General features: G+C 43.5%; 1 protein-coding gene across 1 annotated transcript in view; it reads right to left on the bottom strand.

Moving 5' to 3' along the window:
- Iqgap1 (IQ motif containing GTPase activating protein 1) overlaps positions 1 to 21,574 on the bottom strand; it is a 95,033-nt gene that overhangs the window by 63,361 nt on the left and 10,098 nt on the right. The gene's annotated exons all lie outside the window — the stretch shown is intronic.

Raw genomic sequence — 21,574 nt, 5'->3', positions numbered from 1 at the left:
GCACTCGGGAGGCAGAGGCAGGTGGATGTCTGTGAGTTTGAGGCCAGCCTGATCTACAGAGTGAGTTCCAGGACAGCCAGGGCTACAGAAAAACCCTGTCTCAAAAAACAAAAACAAAAACAAATCAGAGACCCACCTGCCTCTGCTTCTGGAATGCTGGAATTAAAGGCGTGCGCCACCACTCCAGGCTGGAATAACGAATTTTAAAGTGTGACTGTACCCACCTCACAGAAGTTTACACTAAAAGCCAATGAGGGATAAGGCTATAGCTCGGTGGCACAGCACTTACCTAGCAGCAAATTTTAATCCTAAATTCTAAACCCTAAACTAAATGCCCGGGACCTCCACAACACTAACAAGGTAGGGGCAGCAGGGACGGCTCGGCAGTTAAGAGCACTGGTCGCTCTTCCGGAGGACCTGGGTTCCATTCCTAACACCCACATGGCAGCTCACAAACATCTATAACTCTAGTTCCAGGGGATCCAAAACCCCCATCTGACCTTCATGGACACCAGGCACATACATGGTACACATACATACATGCAGGCAAACACTCATGCACATAAAATAAATAAATCTCATGCATCCACACACCCATTAAATATATGTAAAGACTTTTCCTAATCTTTTTAAAAACAAGAAAAATAACAATTCTCCTTCCCCCCACACACACTATAGAGCGGTCAGTTTTGTTTTCAAGTCTATTCTCTTTTAGTGTACCTTGCACTACTGACACACAGCAGGCATTAAGTCAAGGCTGATGGATACATGGATGGACCAGAGAACATCTGCTTGTCTACTGAGCACAATGACAACAAGCTCTTCTTCTGACCTGAAATAGTATAATAACGAAAAGAAGCAAGTTTCCCAAGAGTTGTCATGGAAACTAAATTAGCTATCAATCTGCCAGGTCCACAAACGATACCATTGGTAAACCCTAAATCCCAGGACAACAGTGTGGGAGAGAATGGCAGCTGCCAGGTGCAAAGAGCTGTCGCCAAAGGACACGTGTCACACACCTTCTTTCTAATATCTTACTGCTAGGAAGGCTATGGACGGCCAGGCACAGTGGCGCACGCCTCTGATCCCGGCACTTCGGAGGTAGCGACAGGTGGATCTCTGTGAATTCAGGGCTACAGAGTGACTTTCAGTCAAGGCTATGTAGAGAGACCCTGTGTCAAAAACCAACAGGGGAGAGAAGGAAGTGAGTCTGATGACTCTGGCAAACAGTTGCTGGCAACCCCAGCTCTCAAGGGACCTTCTAACTCAGGTTCTCATTAACAGGAACAACCTCACAACAGCTGAAGCCAGGAACAGCACAAGAAACAAAAAAGCATTTATTCTTTGCTCAGTATAGGGCAGAGAATAAAAGTATGGTGGACTCATCTGCCCAGGTCAGAGACAGTTCCCAGGGGCAACTGGATCTTCCTCCTCTCTGAGGTTACTAGACTAACAGAAAATAAAGACAGGGCTTGGGTCACCCTAAATCTTTTCTTTGCCTTCCCTGTCCAACAGCTAATGCCTATGTTGACAAGTCTCCTGCAGGCACAGCACCCACAAACCAGAGATAGGAAAGCCAGCTGTGATCTGGTGACAGGGTGAGCAGAGGCAGAAACTAGACTAGAAAGAAAGGACAAAGCAGTCACAGCTTCCAAACACGCACTCAGGCTCCTCTGAGCCAGCTATTCCTCAATGGTTTGTTTCTGTGACTAAAATAAATCAGATTTGGGAAAAGCAGGGTTCTGTGTGTCTTAGTTTGCTTTCTATTGCTGTGATAAAACATAACCAAAAGGAAGCTGGGAAGTAAAGGGTTTATTTCACCATCACTGAGAGAAGTCAGGGCAAGAGAACTCAGAACAGGACCCTGTGAGCAGGTACTAGGACGGAGGCCATGGAAGAGCGCTGCTTACTGGCTTGTTCTTCATTGCTTACTTAGACAATTTTCTTATAGCACCTAGGACCACCAGCCCAAGGTTGGCATCACCCAAGAGAGCTGGGCCCACCCACATCAATCACCAATCAAGAAAATGTACCACAGGCTTTGCTCACAGGCTAAGCAGGTGGGAGCATTTTCTCAACTGCAGTTCTCTTTTCCAAAACGACAATTGCTTGTATCAAACTGACATGCAATTAGCCAGCACGCTGTGTTAATCCAATGTTGAATATTAATTTTAAGTACAGTGCCTTCATATTATGATTGATTGATTGACTGATTGACTGACTGAGCAGAATTTCTACAAAGCCCAGGCTCTAGACTGGCCTCAAACACAGGCTCTTCCTGACTTTGCCGCCAGCGCGCTGGAGCTGCAGGTGCTCAGCACCACACCTTGCTACGCTGTTGTAACTTCTGCATTAGCACTTTGGACTCCACTGCTAAGAAAACAACAACCCTCTTTTCAGTCCTCCATAGTGCACATGAAATCTCTCTTGCCAATAAACTGGAGTCTTAACGTCTGAGAACCACAAGTCCACAAGTGTTCTTCTAGTGTAAAGTCCCTTTGGGTTTGTTCTTTGGGTTTTCGTTGTTTTGTTTTGTGTATGTGTGATTTGTTTTTTGTTTTGTTTTTGTTTGTTTTGGTTTTGAGACGGGGTTTCTCTGTGTAGCCCTGACTGTCCTAGAACTCTCTCTGTAGACCAGGCTGGCCTCCAACTCAGACATCCTGTCTCTGCCCCAAGTGCTGGGGTTAAAGGTGTGCACCACCACTGCCTGGCTTTTGGTTTGGTTTTGAACATAGAACAAACATTAAAGAAAATCATTTAACATTTTCTTTCAAATTGCATTACTATTTTACATGTTATTATATAGTTTCTGAAGACGTTTAAGTTACATAAAGACTCCACCAAGGTTGGTCACATTTTGGCATTTATGTCATTTATAAATGTTCAACCATTAATAATACTGCAAGAATAGCTCTGTGCATAGTGTTAGAATTAATCCTGAGGAGGAGAAACCCTTAGACAGAAAACATACTCAGAAAGTGCAAAGTCCTGGGTCTAGTTCCCAGAAAAACCAAAAATAAAATAGGAATATATGTACATTATACACACAAACATTTAAAACTATTTTAACACTGAAATGGGCAATGGTTTTTAAATAGTTTATGTGTACGAGTGCTTTGCCTGCATGTCTATATGAGCACCTGTGTGTACCTGGTGCCCACAGAGATCTGAAAAGGCATGGGATAGATGCCCTGGAACTGGACTTACGGACAGTTGTGAGCTGCCATGTGGGTGCTGGGAACTGAACCAGGGTCCTCTGCAAGAGCAGCCAGTGCTCTTAACACACTGAGCCATTTCTCAGGCTCAGTGTTTTTGGTTGCCCAAGAAGCTCCTTCAAGGTTGTACCTTAATTGCACAATCACTAAATTTATAAATTATGAATAACTTACCCAAAGTCACTGCTACTAAGAGGCAAACTCTTAGACTGGAATTCTTCTCGTGGTACCACTGTTGCTGTTGCTACACACTCGCCCAAGAGCCCAACAGAACTGGGCACCACAAGGGGGGTGAAGTTTCAGAGATGTCATGCAAGGGGGCGGGGAAAAGACTGGGAATTCCTCATGGCCTATCTCCTCAACACTGTTTTTATTTAGCTCAATAGTAAACCTACCAATATTCTCAACTCGGACACAAATCTCCCTTATAAAATACAGCACTTAGGGTTGACAAGATGGCCGTGTGGGTAAAGGCACTTTACCACCAAACCTGACAACCTGATTGATCCCTAAGACCATTCTGGAAAGCTGCCCTCTGACCTCCACACACATTTGTGGCACACGTACCCCTCCCCCAAATAAATAAATAGATAAATGCAATTTTTTAATGTAAGTATTTTTGTTTTGTTTTTGTTTTTCCAGACAGGGTTTTCCTGACAGTCTCCCTGCTCTTGGTTGTCACTGAGAGTCTCATTGTGTAGCCAATGTGGGCCTGGAACCTGTGGTCCTGCCTCAACTGCCTTAGTGCTAGGGTCAAGTGGTGGTTTACAGAGAGACCCAGGCCTCCACACTCTAAAATTTCTTCATTTGATGACAGGGGAGAGTAGCAAAACCTTCCAAATGGTGCTGTTCCTAAGAATTCAGTAGGATTGTGAGTGGAGTCTAGCATGGTGCTTGGCTGATGATTAAAAGATATCTTGGCCTTTTCCTTCTATGAGTCACACATTCGCCACTTGACACTTCCGTTAAGTACAATGATTCCAGTTCCTTCAAGTATTCTCGTAAAAAGAATAATAGCATGTACCTGTAGAATGTACTGGGTGGTGAAACAGTATATATAAGTGCTAAGACTACCGAGTGGCACAGAGAAGTCACTCAGAATGGCACCTGGCACTAACAGGAGTGTGGGACCTGCTCCTCGTGCCCCTTGACATCTTTCAGGCTCCCCTCTGCCATTCTCCAGCTGAACACTATGACCCTGACAAGATCTAGGGTCACAAGGGTCGGACCTCTGAACACATCTGTGAGGGAGTTTTTCTATTGGGCTAACTGAGGTGAGAAGATCTACCCTAACTGTGAAGAGCAGCATTTCACGGGCTGTGCCCCCAGCTGACTGAAAAAGAGAAAGCCAACTGAGTGCCAGCATTGATCTCTCTACTCACTGAGAATGCAATGTGACCTCACACTCCTTTCACCATGACTTCCCCACATGATGGACTGCACCCTCAAACTGGTGGCACACACCTGGAATACCAGTACTCAAGAGGAAGCAGGAGCTCTGTGAGTTCAAGGCCAGCTTTGTCTATATAGTGAGTGCCAGGCCAGTCAGGATTACAAATGAAACCTTATCTTAAAAAAAAAACAAAAATAGCCGGGCGGTGGTGGCTCACGCCTTTAATCCCAGCACTCGGGAGGCAGAGGCAGGCGGATCTCTGTGAGTTCGAGGCCAAGCTGGACCGACAGCCTCCAAAACAATACGGAGAAACCCTGAAACCCTGTCTCGTAAAACAAAAACAAAAACAAACAAACAAACAAAAAAAAAACAGAGCAAAACAAGAAATAACTTTTTTTTAAGTTCATAGAATATCATAACTGATTATCTAAAAACAACCTTACATGTGATCAGGATTCAGATACAGCTTGGCAATAAATTGCTATTTCTATAGAAAGTGGAGTTCTCCCTCTTACAAAAGGTATAAATGTTCACCATTTTCTCCTACTACTTGCATGAAGCCTAAATGCAAAATAGTATTCAAAGTTCTATCAGATCTGGAACTACTTCACAGCATATTAGATTAAAAGGCTTGCTGTCAATATAAACAAAACTTTTTAAAAAATCTCTAACACCTTGTGGCAGCTATGAAAATAAATATATGCATTATCTCATGTGATCTTTACATCAAACCCAATAAAGCTAATAGTGTTGCCTTGCTTCACAGATAGACAGTAACCCCAAGACCACTCACTAGTCAGTTCACGCTTGAACCTAGCTTGGCATGATCCAAAGCCCACACTATTCTTTGAAAGCTTTCTTTTTATATTTATGTGTATGGTGTTTGGCATGTGCACCATGTGCCTACAGTGCCTGTGGAGGCCCTAAGGTGTCAGATCCTCAGGACTAGAGTTACCCACAGTGGGGAGCCTCCATACCAAAGCTGGGATCAAACCCAAGTCCTCCAGGAGAGCAACCAAAGTGCACACTCCTAGTAACGACAACATACTCCTTCCTTCAAAGACAGTAACAGTACCACCTCACGAACCATCACAAGCTCAGGCTCTGGAGTTGGCCTTCCTCAAGCTATCAGCAGCACAGTTCATGACCTCAGTAACAGGCTCTGCTTTAGCCAAGTCCTCAGAGAGGAGTCTCGAGAGGGCTAAGCCTTGGAGACTACTGCTGACACAATTAGTAGGAAACCATGCACTTGTATAATTACATAATAATTTTAAAGAAATTCTTTATGGGGGAGACGTGCTGAGACAGGGTCTTCCTATATAGTCCAAGCTAGTTTCAAACTCCCAATCCTCTCACCTGTCTCCTAAACACAGGGATTATAAAAGACTGTCACTATGTCCAATACATAGAGCTAGGATTTTTTTTTTTCCGAGACAGGGTTTCTCTGTATTATTTTGGAGGCTGACCTGGAACTCGCTCTGTAGACCAGGCTGGCCTCAAACTCACAGAGATCAGCCTGCTCTGCCTCCTGAGTGCTGGGATTAAAGGTGTGCACCACGAATGCCCAGCAACATTGAGCTAGTTTTTTTTTTTCTTTTTTTGTTTTTGAGACAGGATTTCTCTGTATTGTTTTGGAGGCTCTCCTGGAACTCGCTTTGTAGACCAGGATGGACTCGAACTCACAGAGATCCGCCTGCCTCTGCCTCCCGAGTGCTGGGATTAAAGGCATGCACCACCAACGCCCGGCTCATTGAGCTAGTTTTTGACCATACATTTTACAAATAATATGAATACCAAAGTTGACTTAGAGACGTGTATATATTTGTGTGTGCACATATATACATACGCATGTATGTATGTATATATATATATATATATGAAAAGTTATATAATGTTAAAAACAAGACTACACGCAGAAATCTGAGAGGAGAATGTAATAAAATGCTTATACAGAAAGTATTTAGGGGTGGTGAAATGGCCCAGGGGTACAGGCATGATGACCAGAGTTCAATCCCCCAAAGCCAACTTCCCCCAGCTGTCTTCACATGAGCAGATGGCATGTGCATACTCTCACACCCATACACACGCAAGACAAACACATGTAAAAAAAAATAGTATTAGCCAGGTGCAATGATGCTGGCCTGTAGTCTCAGACACAGGGAAGCAAGAGGTTCATAGGCATGCCTACAAGCCTCACTATAACCCTTAATCTCAGACACAGGGAAGCAAGAGGTTCATAGACATGCCTATAAGCCTCACTATAACCCTGCGCTCGGCCAGCCTGGGCTACATACCAAGACCTTGTCCCCAAAAAACAAAAAACAAAACAAAATAACCCAACAACAACAAAACATTCGACAAAACTAGACATGGTGTCCTATGCCTTTTTCCTCTATGAGTTCAAGGCTAGTCTGGTTTACATGGTGGACTCCAGACCAGCCAGACCTACACAGCTGAGACCAGGACTTAAAAAAATAAAAATCCAACAAAATAAACTGAAGAGGTAAAATTGCAACATATAACAACTGATAACAATTTCCTGTATTTATACATATATATTTTAAACACTTAAAATACAATGACAAATATTTCCCTAAAAAAAAGCAGGCTACAAACAGAAGCAAGCAACTCATACAAGGAAAAATAGAAATAGCCAGTACTCACATGAAACTTTCAGTCTTACCAGTCATCCATGAAATGCAAATTAAAGTAACAATATCACCATCTGTCAGACTGCCAAATAGTAACAATAATAACCTATTATTTGATTTGTGGGAAAATCCCACATTATCACACAGATCCAGAAAACAAAACAAAACTGGCACCATAAGTCATCTATAGCAACTTACAGAAACTTCTATAAAAGGAAAGAGAGAAGGCTTTATTTTTAAAAAGTGACTTGGTGACCTGCGGCAGAGATGACTAAATAGGAGATGAGGCCATCAAATGAGATGGGGGGGGGGGACAGGACACATGACACGACACGACATGGAACCAGAGGACAAAAGGATGCAGCGTACATTCTGGGCCCGAAATGTCAATGGGTCAGCGACATCCTGCAGGCACTGGAAACACAAGCCTGGGGAGGGAGGGGCTCTCCTGAGGGGCCTGCTGTCGAGACAGATACAAGAGGGGAGAGAGTGCCTGGGACAGAACCCTCCACGGGTGAAGTCACTGTGCAATCAAGACGGAATGCGTCCAGTGGTGGCCAGCAAAGAAGGAAAGCACTCTGAGCATCTGGATGCACTCACTACCTTCAAATGCCGTAAAAAAGGGACAGCAGGAAGAAAGGATGTGGCTGGCAAAGAGAGGGTGTGGCAAAAATAAAATGAAAAACTCAGTGGCCTCTGAAAAGGGACGCTCAAGCAGGAGTCAGCTTGCAATAACCACAAAGAACTGACAGCCAAGTAGAAAGATAACAGAGTGGCATTGGCAAGGTGGCAAGGCAGCAAAAGTTTAAGCAGAAAAGAGTTTTCTAAGCAGAGCCAGTATGATGCAAGCTTTCACTTAAAAAACAGGGAAGACCATCACACGGAAGGCTCAACACTCAGATTCTACAAAAAGAAATGTAAACCCAGGTCCAGGATAAGGACTCCTCCTAATCCAGGCTGGGCAAGCATTCAAAAGGGCCACTCTTCACCTACTACGGAGACTTCAGGACACCAAGTCCTAAACCACAAGAGAAAGCAGCTTAATCTCAGCACTAACAAGGCAGAGGCAGGAGGATCTCTGTGAATTCAAGGGCAGGCTGGTCTACACAGCAAGTTCCAGTCCAGACAGGCTACACAATGAGACCCTGGGGGACAAGGAGAGGAAAAGAGGGAGAGAAGGAAAGAGAAAGGAGGGGAGAGGGAGAGACGAGGGAAAGGGGAACCACAGAGTAAGTTCAACTGGGCAGCCCTCAGCCCTGAGGAGTAGAACCTAGTTGCCTTCAATGGGAGGGCCTTTTAGATGAAGGCTGCTAGCCACCTTGACAGACACGACTGCAGTAAATGTCTGTCTCAGCAAATCATTGTGCATGAGTGATGAAAGAATGAACTAACAAAAAGAAGGGGGTCCAAGGAAAGTTGGAGAAGTGGATGGGGACTAGTCCCGGATGGTGGTAAATCCAGGGAAAGGGGAGTGTTCATTTTCTCCTTGTGAGGCCATAGGGTATGCCTACAAAAAAGAATAAAGATGGAGAACTTGAGAATTCAATAAGGAAAACAAGATTGGGAAAGGACATGCCCTATGCCCTACTCCTTACCTGAGAAAAGAGGGAAGGAAATAAGAATGAACAAGAATGACATGTTATCTAATGACCCCATGGACTTCCGTTTCCTGTCAGTAACATGGATTAGGACCAACATGTAAGGTAGTGTGAAGATTAGAAGAGATCATATACACTAAGAAGTGGAGGCAACAAATGCTGGTAGCTATAGTATGGGTGTGTGTGTGTGTGTGTGTGTGTGTGAGAGAGAGAGAGAGAGAGAGACAGAGACAGAGACAGAGACAGAGAGACAGAAAGAGAGAGACAGAGAGGGAGGGGGAGAGGGACAGATGCACAGAGGGAGGGAGTGAGCGAGGGAGGGAAAGAAGGAGGGAGGGAGAGGGAGGGAGAGAGAGAGACAGAAAGAGAGAGAGAGAGAGAGAGAGAGAGAGAGAGAGAGAGAGAGAGAGAGAGAGAGAGAGAGAGAGAGAAACAGCTCAATTCCCAGAAATAAATCTTCCACAGGCCAAATCCAGTGATTACATAATACCCGACTACCTGGTCCTACTGATAACATTTTTCAGTTCTCAGCCCTACCCATTCTGCCACCAACAGAACAAAGCTGTGACTATCCCAGAACACTACTGTGGCAAGGCTAAAACAAGCCCGGGCCAAGAGCATGTGCAGAAAAGAATCAAGGTGGGAATCTGAATTAGGGGTCTGTAAAGAGGAAACCAGTTGAACAAGTTCTGCAGAGCACATGACTTCAGTGGTTTCCCAGCTCTGTGCAATACAGAAGGGGAACCGACCAATGCCGGAACTGACTGCTCCAACCGCTGAGATTCGGTTCCTCCAGGAGCAGAAACTGCCACCACACCCATCCTGTCCAGTGGAACCCATGCCAGGACTGCCCTATGCTTAAAAACCTCCCAAATACGGCCAGCTTGCCCTGCACTGGGGATTCCACCTAGGTGTATGAACGACCTCAAAAAGTCAACAGCGTGTGGCAGGTGCAGCCCAGAGACAAAGCAACAGCAAGCATAAGACAGCATTGTGTCTCGCAGGAGGAGGGCAGGCAACCCTCCCGCTTCCTAGGGAAAGTGCAACTTGGGTATTGAAAGACTTTGGGGTTCAGGGGACCGGAGGAGGGGTGTGATAGGAGAAAACACACCAGGCTGAAGGAGAGAGAGAGGAAAAAAGACAAACCCTTTGGGGATTTGAAACAGGAATGAAGGGATAAGATTTGATTTAAAACTGGGTGTGGTGACAAACACCTGTAATCCCAGCACTGGAAGACAGAGATCAGGAGTCCAAGGTCACCTTCATGAATGGGCCAGATGGCCTCAAAGCAAAAGAACAAGAAAGACAGACACATGGGGGAGGGGAGCAGGAATTTGATTTCAAAAGATGTTTCTGAGCAGTATGGATAAAGAGAAGGGGCCAGTGAGAGAAGGCATGAAATGAAGGAAAATACTACAGTAATAGGGACAAAACACACACACACACTCACACACACCACACTCATACACACACACCACACTCATACACACACTCACGCACTCATACACTCACACTCACACTCACACACACACTCATACACACACACCACACTCATACACTCACACACCACACTCATACACACACTCATACACTCACACACCACACTCATACACACACTCACACACACTCATACACACACTCACACACACTCATACACTCACACACACACTAAAAGCTTGTTTCCAGGTTAAACCAGCAAAATGAGAAATTTTGATAGCATCTGTTTTGAAAGGAATTTCTGAGTTCAAATTAAACCAATTTGGAAAAAAAACAGGAATAAGTTAGAAACAGAGGAAAATATTCTCCCCCTTAAGTAATGTCTTTAATTTCTGTGGGGTTTTTTTTTTAATATCTAATACAGACTTATCCCTGAGCAAATCATTTTATTAAGAGTTGAACTGGAGGCCTGCTGGTGGTGGCACAGACTTAAGGGGGCAGAAGCAGGAAGACCTGAGTTCGAGGCCACTGGTCTACAAAGCAAATTCCAGGACAGCCAGGGCGTTACACAGAGAAACCCTGTCCAAAAAACAAAACAACAACAAAAAAGAGTTGAATTGGGAAGGGTGTCTAATCCTATTTCAATAGGCCCTCTGTCTGACTGGGGTGATAAAAACCAGACTTTGCAAATGGGTGGCAGAACCAAATTCACTAAATATTACTTACAACTGAACTTTTGTCATTTAGAGTCTACAAATATATTTTCATTAAATTTATTTATGTATTTATCTGTGTCCCATGGCACACAGCAGAGGGCTCTCTCCTTCTACCATGTGGGTTGTTCCACACACTAAACTCACACTGTCAGGCTTTACCCACTGAGCCATCTTCCAGAATGGTTAATATTAAATAATAATTTTTAAAAATTCAGGGCGTGGAGGTGGTAGCCCATGCCTTTAGTCCAAGCACTCGGGAGGCAGAGGCAGGCAAATCTCTGTGAGTTCCAGGACAGCCAGCTACACAGAAAAGCCCTGTCTCGAAAACAATACAAACTGAATTAAGTCTAGACAACCAACAGCTAGTTCTCAGCAGTTCAGCCTAACCATTGCTGTGACCCACTCTGAAGCGCAAGCCAGGAGCTCAATAGTGAGACGACTGCCTTGGCATGTGTGAAATCTTCACACACTACAACACACCAGATAAACAGAAAGTACAAGACGGTTCCTCCTTCTTTATGAGAGCAATTTTCTCTAGAGCCCTGGGAAGTTAGGTCACAATAGTAATATACTTCAAAAACTTAAAAATTTCCAATCTATGACTTGGTAACAACAAATTAAAGCATGGTTAACTATGGGTCTTACTAAGAACACAGTTTCTCCAGCGTAGGCTCATTACATTTCAGGGGAGAGGAAGGGCTGTGAGAAGCTGTAACAAAGCTCGGAGAGGAGTTCTCCACTCAGCTCTCCCTTAGTGTGTCCAGAAAATTCCAGAGTTCATGTTCTCAAAAAGGAGACACATTTTTCAAACACAGTTCAAAATCAAGAATCTGTCCCAGCACTCAGGAGGCAGAGGCAGGCAGATCTCTGTGAATTTGAGGCCAACCTGGTCTACAGAGTGAGTGCCAGGATAGGCTCCAAAGCCACAGAGAAACCCTGTCTCGAAAAACAAAATAAAACCAGAAAATCCAGAATCTGAAAACAAAACAAACAAATAAAAAAAAACTAGAATCAGGGGTCACTGCTGATCTTAGCAAGAAATTCCAGTGAGGGAGAGGAAGGGTCAGCAGCTGCACCCTCGGAGTATGGCTGGCATGAAGAGTAACAGAGAAGCTCTTCCCTGACAAGCAGGGGACAGTCATCAGCTGGAAGTGTCAGGACTAAGGAGGCGCATGGCAAATGGTTTCTGTGTGCTGAGAAAGGAGCACGTTACAGTTAGGAAAATAACACTGGGTGATGGCCCCAAAGACAAGGAAGACTAGCCGGACAGGAGGCCAAGACAGTGCAGTAAACAAAATGGGATCTGCTGGGGTGCAACAAATTTTGAGGAATTTTCTGGAGCAGACCAATGTCATCAAGCCATGGAGATGAGATGCCTGCCAAGACTTCCTAATGAGCCTCATCCATCCATCCCTGTCAATTCCAACAAAGCCTGGAAGCCACCTTCCATAAGCAGAAATCACAACACCCAAACTTCTAATACCACCTGTATCTCTTCATTCACTGAAACCAGTCATTATGCACATAAAGGCACTCTCCTTGTCTTCGGTCAAAGTGCTCTAGCTACTGGAAGATCTCTCGGTTGCTCTTGCCTAAGGAACATACGACCTATGGACTCAATTCTAAACAAACAAGAAACTAACAATACCCAGAAAATTACAGCAACTTCATGACGCCACACCACTAGCCCACCGTTGGCCTACATGCCAACTGAGCCACAATTCTGAACACCCACTTAATGAGGAGCACTGTGGTCAGGGGTACCCGACTACCAAAGGTAACTGAGGGCACCAAGAATATGGACGCCATGTTTTCCTTCTCTCCCTCAGCCTTTCTTGCAAAATCCAACCAACAAATGCTTCCCCCACACCTAAACCTTTACACAGTAACTGTTTGCATCATTCCCTTAGCCACCATATGTCGCCTTGTGACATTCAGGCTTTTCATTCTTTCATGTTGGGTAACTTTTCAATGCTTATGTCTTGTCAGTCCAAATAATATGGAGGCCTCTTAAAGAAAAGATTATCTCTTTAATTATGTGCATGCAGTTCTATACTCCTAAGTGCGGGTACAGAGGAGACCAAGAGGCCACAGATCCCCCGGAATGGGATTTCACACGTGGGTGTCTGGGAATAGGACTGGAAGAGCAGCCAGCATTCTTAACTGCTGAGCCACCTCTCTAGTCCCTGGATGGAAGCCTCTTAATGGCAGGACTGGTTTATCGCTTCAAACCCTCCCTGGTACTACAACCAAACTGTGCTGAACAATGGAAGAGTTTGAAAATGCTTTTCATTTGTCTTAAAGCAATAAAAACACTTTTTTCCCCTCAATCCCTTTCCACATCAGAGAAAAATGGGCAGTAGAATATCACCAAGTCATTCAAATCAGAGTTTAATAAAACAGGAAATGAAAATAAAACTTATCTTTAAATAACTTCAGAAACAGGCTGGAGAGATGGCTTAGCTGTCAACACTGGCTGCTCCTCCAGAGGTCCTGAGTTCAAGTCCCAGCACCCACACGATGGCTCACAACTGTCTCTAATGGGATCTGATACCCTTTTCTAGTATGCAGACAGACAAAGAATGCACATGCATAGATAGATAAATAAATAAATCTTTAAGTGGCTTCAGAATAGGCTAGAGCAGAGTGAGAAGTTTGAATATCTTTTTCCAAAGTGGCTCTGACAACTTCAAGTGGGTGTGCTTGGAAAGGATGCCCATGAGGGAGCTGGTGGTGCACGCCTTTAATCCCAGCACTCAGGAGGCAGAGGCAGGCGGATCTTGGAAAGCTTCCCATGAACATGCTTGAACATGCTTGAACATTCACGTTACGACCAGGTCAACCTCACAAGTCACGCCTCAGGTGCTGTCCACCTTGTGTTGTTCTTTTTTATTTACAATATTTACTATTGTTGTTTGTGTGTATTCCAGACCACAATGCACAGGTGAGGTCCAGGTCAGGGCGGCTCCCTCCTCCACCTTCACAATGGTCCCAGGGTCAAATGCAGGTCACTAGACTTAATGGTTAACAGATCTCAGGTTTCATTTGTTTTTCCCACTAATGCTACTTCTCTCCTATTCTGTGCTGAGACCTTTTTTAACCACAATGTGAAAAGTTATCACATTTAAGGTTAGTGTGACCTAGACAAGACCCCATCTAAAAAACAAAACCCAACAGCTCTTTTTCTGAGATAAACTTTGCAAGTTCATCATCTTTAACCATTTTAAAGCAAGCAATTTGGTGATTTTTTTTTGTTATATTATGTTGTCTATCACTACACAATATAGTCCCAGGACACTTTCATCACCCAAAAAGAAGCCCTATACTCAAACAACCACTCCCCTCTAGCACCCCTTTTAAAATCTGGCTGACTCAGGCAGCTGTAAATCACCTTAATTACATTGCAATCTAGTTCATATTTATCCAGCCTCTCTGCAAATGCATCACAGGACATTCTTCCAAATGCCTTGCTGCAAACTAGACAGAACTTGGTTTCCTGACTCACCAACTGGTGGCCCTGTTCAGGAGAGGTTTCTGCAGCACAGTTCTGAAGGAGTCCATGCTGAGGAGTCAGTGGTTCCCAGCATCGCTCTGTTCTCAGGAAGTCCTCAGAATCGGTCTATCTAACAATATGCCCTGGGGCTCTGCCATCCCTACATTCCGTGAGAAGTTAGTTCACTAGATCAGAATTTGTGATATGTTTTCTTTTCCTTTTGAATCCCAACTCTTAAAAATTAGGGGTGGGATTGACATGTGAAGCAAGTATGTTTCTAATTTAAATTTAAAAATATAATGGAAAAAAATCACAGTTCTGTCCTTTACAATGAATGACTTGGGAGAGCTGGGTTTGATGGTACACACTTGTGACAGTGTACACTTGTGATGGTGCACACTTGTAGTCCCAGCACTTAGGAGGTAGATGTAGGAGGAAAATCAGGAGTAGCCTTGGCTATATGAGATTATCTCAAAAAACAAACAACATAAAACAATGTCCTATAGATCGTGGACAACAATTTAGCAATTATACTCAACTAATCAGTGAAAGTCTTTAATTTAAACTTTGTCAGCCTCCAGGAATGAGGACTCAATTACACAGGAAAGAATTTAAACCACAGAATAGGAAAGAGATTACCATAAACATCACAGGTTGGTTTTTTTTTTTTTTTTTTTGAGACAAGGTTTCTCTGTAGTTTTGGAGACTGTCCTGGAACTTGCTCTGTAGACCAGGCTGGCCTCGAACTCACAGAGATCCTCCTGCCCCTGCCTTCTGAGTGCTGGGATTAAAGGCATACACCACCACTGCCCAGCTACATCACAGTTTCTTAGTGAGATCAAATCCCTAACTCTGACAGAGAACTGTGCTTCCCAGACCAGAGGAACTCAGAGCACTATTTGCAAGGTAGGCGATCCATGAGAGACAACAGAAAACTGAGTGGGTTTGAGGAATGCTATATACACCATTCTCTGGTACAGCACACCCCCCTGCCTGTTTATTAAGACAGCTGTTAATAATGTACAAAGTTTCAGATATTATGCAAAAACTACCTGGATATGGTGGCATAAGCCTCTAAAGGAGTTCGAGGCCAGTCTGGTTCACACAGTGAATTGTAAGTCAGTCAGGGTTACACAGTGAGACCCTGTCTCAAAAAAAAAAAAATAGATACCCACTCATGTCCTCATGCCAAAATTCAAAATGAACCAAAGAGTTAAATAAAATGCTAAAACTCTACATAAATACACATGTTCAGTTTTATCATTTACATATATTATATGTATATACATTGTATGCATCCATATCAAATGTTATATATACATATATTTATATTAAATGATACTACATATACATGTATGCATATATATTTTAAAACACCATTAGGCAGTACTGGTCTGGAGGTAAAGCCCAGCAGAATACATGGTCAAGGCCCTCAATCCCCATCATTGAAGGGGGAGAAGAGAAGCCCATAAGGTAATGTTTTTAAGACTTCTTTCTAGTAATTTCTAATTATGTGTATGTGTGGGTTCGAAACAAGCCTGTTTAGCAGGCCATGTTCTTAAAGAGATGTGTATGCTCCCTTTTGGGTGTCATACTGCTGAAAAAATGGACCCCAAGAAATTGAATTTCCCCAGTACTCTCCTGCTGGGAGAGGAAACAGCACAGTCCTAGGGGCATCAGGAAAGGACCTATTTTCCAGGAAAAACACCTGCTCAGATGACCTTGCAGAGAGCCAGGAAGCAAGACTGTGAAATACTCCAACCACACCGTGCTGGACTGCTTATCTGTGTGTGTCTTGCTTCCTACTCAAACCCTACTCTTAGGTCAGGTCCCCCTTCCCAACATGGCTCCACTGACGAAATCCCTTTTTTTCTGCTTTTGCTATTGTTTTGGCTCTATTAGTTGGCTTACTAAGGACAGATGGCTGGACCAGGCTTGTTGAGGGCACAAAATATACAGATCAGTGCAATGTGTGTATGCACATGTGTGTACACATGTGCCTGTTGAGTACCCGTACCTAAAAGGACAAAGAAATCAAATGCCCGTGAAGCTGGAATTAAATCATTCAACATAGGGGCTGGAAAGCAAACTCAGATCCTCAGGAAGCAACTGATGCCCTTAACTGCTTAGACATCCCTCCAACCCCAGAATGATTTTATTATATCATTCCATCTACATTAGGACTGTATAAAAATGGCCTGAAGAGGAAGACCCCCAGGAGCTAAAAAGATTAATAATAAATTCAAACATGTTTTAAGATGCTCCAGGAATGAGGACTCAATTACACAGGAAAGAATTTAAACCACAGAATAGGAAAGAGATTACCATAAACATCACAGGTTGGGTTTTTTTTTTTTTTTTTTTTTTTTTTGAGACAAGGTTTCTCTGTAGTTTTGGAGACTGTCCTGGAACTTGCTCTGTAGACCAGGCTAGCCTTGAGCTGTTTTTTTAAACAGTTAAGTCTCAAACCCTTTGAGTCCTGCTTTGACACATTAAATAGGCACCTGAGTCATTTGTCCCAGGTTTGAAACTTAACACCTTACACAAATAAAAGCTTAGAGGGCAAAATGGAATAAAAAAAAATTTACAACACGTAAGGCATAAAAAGCACCAAGTTCCTCAATATATAAAGAGTTCTTACAAACCAATAGGAAAAGATTAATTGAGTAACCATGGTGGCTCAAGTCTATAATCCAAGCTTTTAGGAGGCTGAGGTAGAATGATTGTCAATAGCATACACACAATGTTGCTAACTACAGCACGAGTAAAATAACAAGAGCTAAGAGGGACAAGAAATGCTCACCAATGGTCAAGCCCACAACTGAAAACAAAGTCACTGAAAAATAAAAATGAGGCACTTTGTTTGCATTTTGTGTAGTGCACAGCCACTTCTAAAGGAAAGTGACCCCTGTTCATCACAGAGAGGCTCTGGAAGTGGGCGGATCCTAACAGCCTTCTATCTGGAAAAGATGATCCTGGGTCAGGAAAAACAAGACCAAGGAAAACATGTGGGCTTTTTTTTTTCTACTGTATATCCTCCCATACTCTATGAATTATGTACCATAGCCATGTATCTCTGATTTTGAAAAAAAAATTCAACCTGGGCCACAATTATACTTAAAAAAAAATCGGCTGGGTGGTGGTGGCACCCATCTTTAATGCCAGCACTCAGGAGGCAGAGGCAAATGAGTTCAAGGCCAGCCTGGTCTACAGAGTTCCAGGACAGGCTCCAAAACTACACAGAGAAACCCGGTCTTGGGAAGAAAAAAACAAAACAAAACAAAAACAAAAACTACCTCTCACAATCAATACCAGTATTCCCTTCTTCTGTCTGTTCTCAAAACTCTCACAATCTTGGGATCCTCCTCAGTCCCCTGGGGCATCTGCCCCGGAACCAGCAAAGCCCTGGGCTGGCAGCTGCCTCTCCAGTCTTCCTTCTGCTTTTCGTTATGATTTCCAATGACTCAACAGGAAGGCATTCTCAGTAAAGAAGAAATAGAGGCCTTTAGACAAGTCCGTCCTCCACCCACAACCCCCCAAACACAATTCTTGCCAAAACGAAGGAAGGCAATTTCCAATCCAACTTGCCACTCCTGTCTGCATGAGGTCACTATTTAGCAAATGACCGTCTGGTGGGACAGGAGCTAGGTCCAAATGCAGAGACCAGGTTAGAAGAGGAATGATGAGAAATAATGCAACGATCCAGCTAAAGACAAAAATAAATGACGGAATTGGGTGTGGTGGACTGTGCCTGTAAATCCAACCTACTCAGAGACCAACCAGAGCAGGACTGAAATCTGAAGCTAGCCTAGACAGCTTAAGGAGGACCCTGCTTCAAACTGAATCACTAGGGTTTGGGGTGTGGTTTAGCGGAAGGCAACTTGCCCAGCATGTGTGAGACTCTTAGCTTAATCCTCAGTATATGAAACAAACTAAAAGACAAACTGGGCATTAAGAGGTGGACGAGACCACAGTAAACAGATAAGGCCACACACAGAGAGCTCAAGAAATGGTACCGATGACCACAAGGGAGAGGGAATGAAGCAAGAGGAAGTCACTGAGTTTGGGACACATGGGGAGTATTTCCATCATTGCAAATGGCAGGTTTGGGGACCTGGGGTTTCACGGGGATTTTGTTGTTTCCTTTTAGCTCTCTTAAACACAAAGGATTACACTTCCTATAATATAACACCTGATTGAAATAACTAAGTCTTCCGAAATAATTATAAGAAGTTTTCTGAAAATTCAAACTTAAGTAAATTTTTACTTTTCAAACTAAATCATTAACCAAAATTTTCATTTATACGTTAAACTTTTTATTAAAAACACTGCCAGGCCATTATCAGGAGCCTTCCAAAATTAAAATGAAGAAGCAGAACTGCCATTTATTTGATCAGGTAGGTCCTGGCCCTTGACATTTAACTAGTACTTCACACAGCTCAAAGATATGGTCTCTAAGCAACAGAGTCCCAAATTAAACAAACAGCAGCCATAATATGAATCACTTCCGGAAGGTCTCATTTTGTCTACCAGCACTTTCTTTACACAAATACTTGTCACAGGCTTTATTTAGGCAGCCCCAATTAAAAGCAACCAGAGGCCATCAAATGCCACATAGTTTAAAAACACTCAAAACCGGTCCAGCTACCTACCAACAGGTATCCCCAAATTGCTACATAGTAAGGCAGGGAAAAAAAAAAAAACGGTACAGAATCAGGGACAGGCCACCAAGCAAGGCCAGGAAATGAAATTCCTAGAACAAGCTAACTCAGGACTTCAAATACATTTTTACTATTTTGTCACCGGGGTTTAAAATATACATGAGCACAGTTACTGCTTTGATCTCTAAGACCAGGAGAAACAGATGCCAAATTAGGTCAAATGAACAGGCTGCTTGGCTCTCTAAGACTTTCTGAGTCTTGACTGGTGAACAGTCTGTACACTAAGCACTGGGTTAGCACTGGTCTGCAGTCACGTCCGCCTCCACAGCGCTGTCTGTAAGGAGAACTGTAAAGTGTCAGCCCACGTCTCCTGTGAGACTCCTCTCTCCACCTCCCAGAGGACTGCTGTGTACCCCACTATTCTTCATGAACTAATGGAGGCCCACTTAACTAAGAGTAAAAAGACTTAGCAGATTGAATTGAAAGCTATAAGAAGTCAGTCAACAGGACCAGTGAGAACAAAACCAAGGGAGCGGAGCATCAAGCCAGAATGTGGTGCGCACCGAGGATGAAGGCAGCGGATGACTTACGATACATCTCTGCTGCAGCGACTTTACATAAACAAACGAGCTGAAGAGACAGCATGAGGAGACTCTGCAGCTCTCACCCTCACGACAGGACTAATGAATCAGGGCAATTATTAAAGGTTAAATGGATAATTTCCTAGAGCTAAAACAAACAAAAAGATATTACAGGAAGGGACGAGCTAGGGGGAGGGCAGAAGACACAGGGAAGAACAAATTTGAACAAAATATGACACCTATGCTTGAAAATGAAGCTGCCACAGTGAACCACATTACTCTGTGTGCTAACTTGAAATTATAATTTTAAGAAAGAGAAAAGGGGAGGGTAAAAACTTTAAAAATACATTATAAATCGAGAAGAGTCTTGGACTGAGTGCTGTGTTGGTAGTAGTGTGCCTGTGTCTCACACCGCACACCTGGAGCCCTGGGTTCAATCCCCACCACTGAAAAGAGTTCAAATTACAGACAAAACTGCTAAGACAATGCCAATGTCAAAGGAACAAAGATTCTATAAAAGGAAAGCACCAAGCAAATCACAGCATTTGTCAAAGAGCCAACATGGAGCTGCTTCGGTGCTGTGCCCCCAGAGAGAAGCACATAACCACAAAACTGGACTGCACACTTGGCATTTACCAAATTAGACTAAGATTGCTTTAAGCTGCACACTTGTGGTTTGGTTTTGTCGTCGTTATCGTTGATTTTGTTTGGTTTTTGGTTTTGGGAGAGAGGGTCTCTCTATGCAGTCCTGGCTGTCCTGGAACTTCGTCTGTAGACCAGGCTGGTCTTGCTGCCTCTGCCTCCCGAGTGCTGGGATTAAAGGCATGTACCCCATCCCTGGCTAACTTGCAAGAACTTGGGAAGTAGAAGCAGGAAGGTTAAAGGTTCAAAACTAGCCTGAGCTATAGGATCCTGTCTCTCACACACACACGCGCACACACACACACACACACACACACACACACACACACAGAGAGAGAGGCAGACAACGACAGAAAATCTGGATATGAAGACAAAAACTACAGACAAAAATGTTAGAAAATGTTCAACTTGGCCAATAATCAAAGCAATGTAACTTTAAACTGGATAAATCTCAATAAAAATATTATGTAGTTGCTGAAAATAGTAAGAAAAATTTTGGATTTGTGGTACTGGAGAGAGGGCTCAATGGTTCAGATCATATGCTGCTCCTGCAGAAGACCTGAGTTCAGTTCCCAACACCCATGTCACAAGCTCATAAGTGCCTGCAACTCCAGGAGATCCAACTCCCTCATGTGACCTCCCCAAACTCCTGCATGCATGTGTACACCTACCCACATATACACAAATGGACAGACATATAAAAATAAAACAGGTCTTTTAAATGTTTGTGATACAACTATCTAAAACTATGTACATACACAGGTAATTCCTTAGCCCCTCCCTTTCCTTTTATTATCTCATTGTAAAAGAACTTTAGATACAATGGTACAGTAGTCAATAAAAAAGCCGCCTCCTTACTCCCTCTACCCCCATTTTCCCCGTTACTGTGTTTCCTTTCCAAAAAAGTACAAGTCTCCAGTGGAAGCAGTAGGGCCACCAACCTTACAGGGGTGTCTACCTTCTGACATTGTGATGTGAGGCTGTTGAGGGTGTTGGGTCACATGGGTAGCTCTGCATCCTAGGCCACATACTGGGTACAACTTACTTAGGACTCAGAAAGCATATTAATGCTGCTTCAAGTTCTTATTAAATCTTTAAATCTCCCTCTTCCAGAGGATCGGGGTTCAATTCCTAGCACCTACAAAGTAACTCGCAACTCTCTGTAACTCTAGTTCCAGGGGATCCAA

The sequence above is a fragment of the Mesocricetus auratus genome, unplaced genomic scaffold, assembly GCF_017639785.1.
Source record: "Mesocricetus auratus isolate SY011 unplaced genomic scaffold, BCM_Maur_2.0 Super-Scaffold_4256, whole genome shotgun sequence".
Lineage (NCBI taxonomy): Eukaryota > Metazoa > Chordata > Mammalia > Rodentia > Cricetidae > Mesocricetus > Mesocricetus auratus.
The sequence above is the reverse complement of the archived record's forward strand: the minus strand, read 5'-3'. Positions and strand labels throughout refer to the sequence as shown.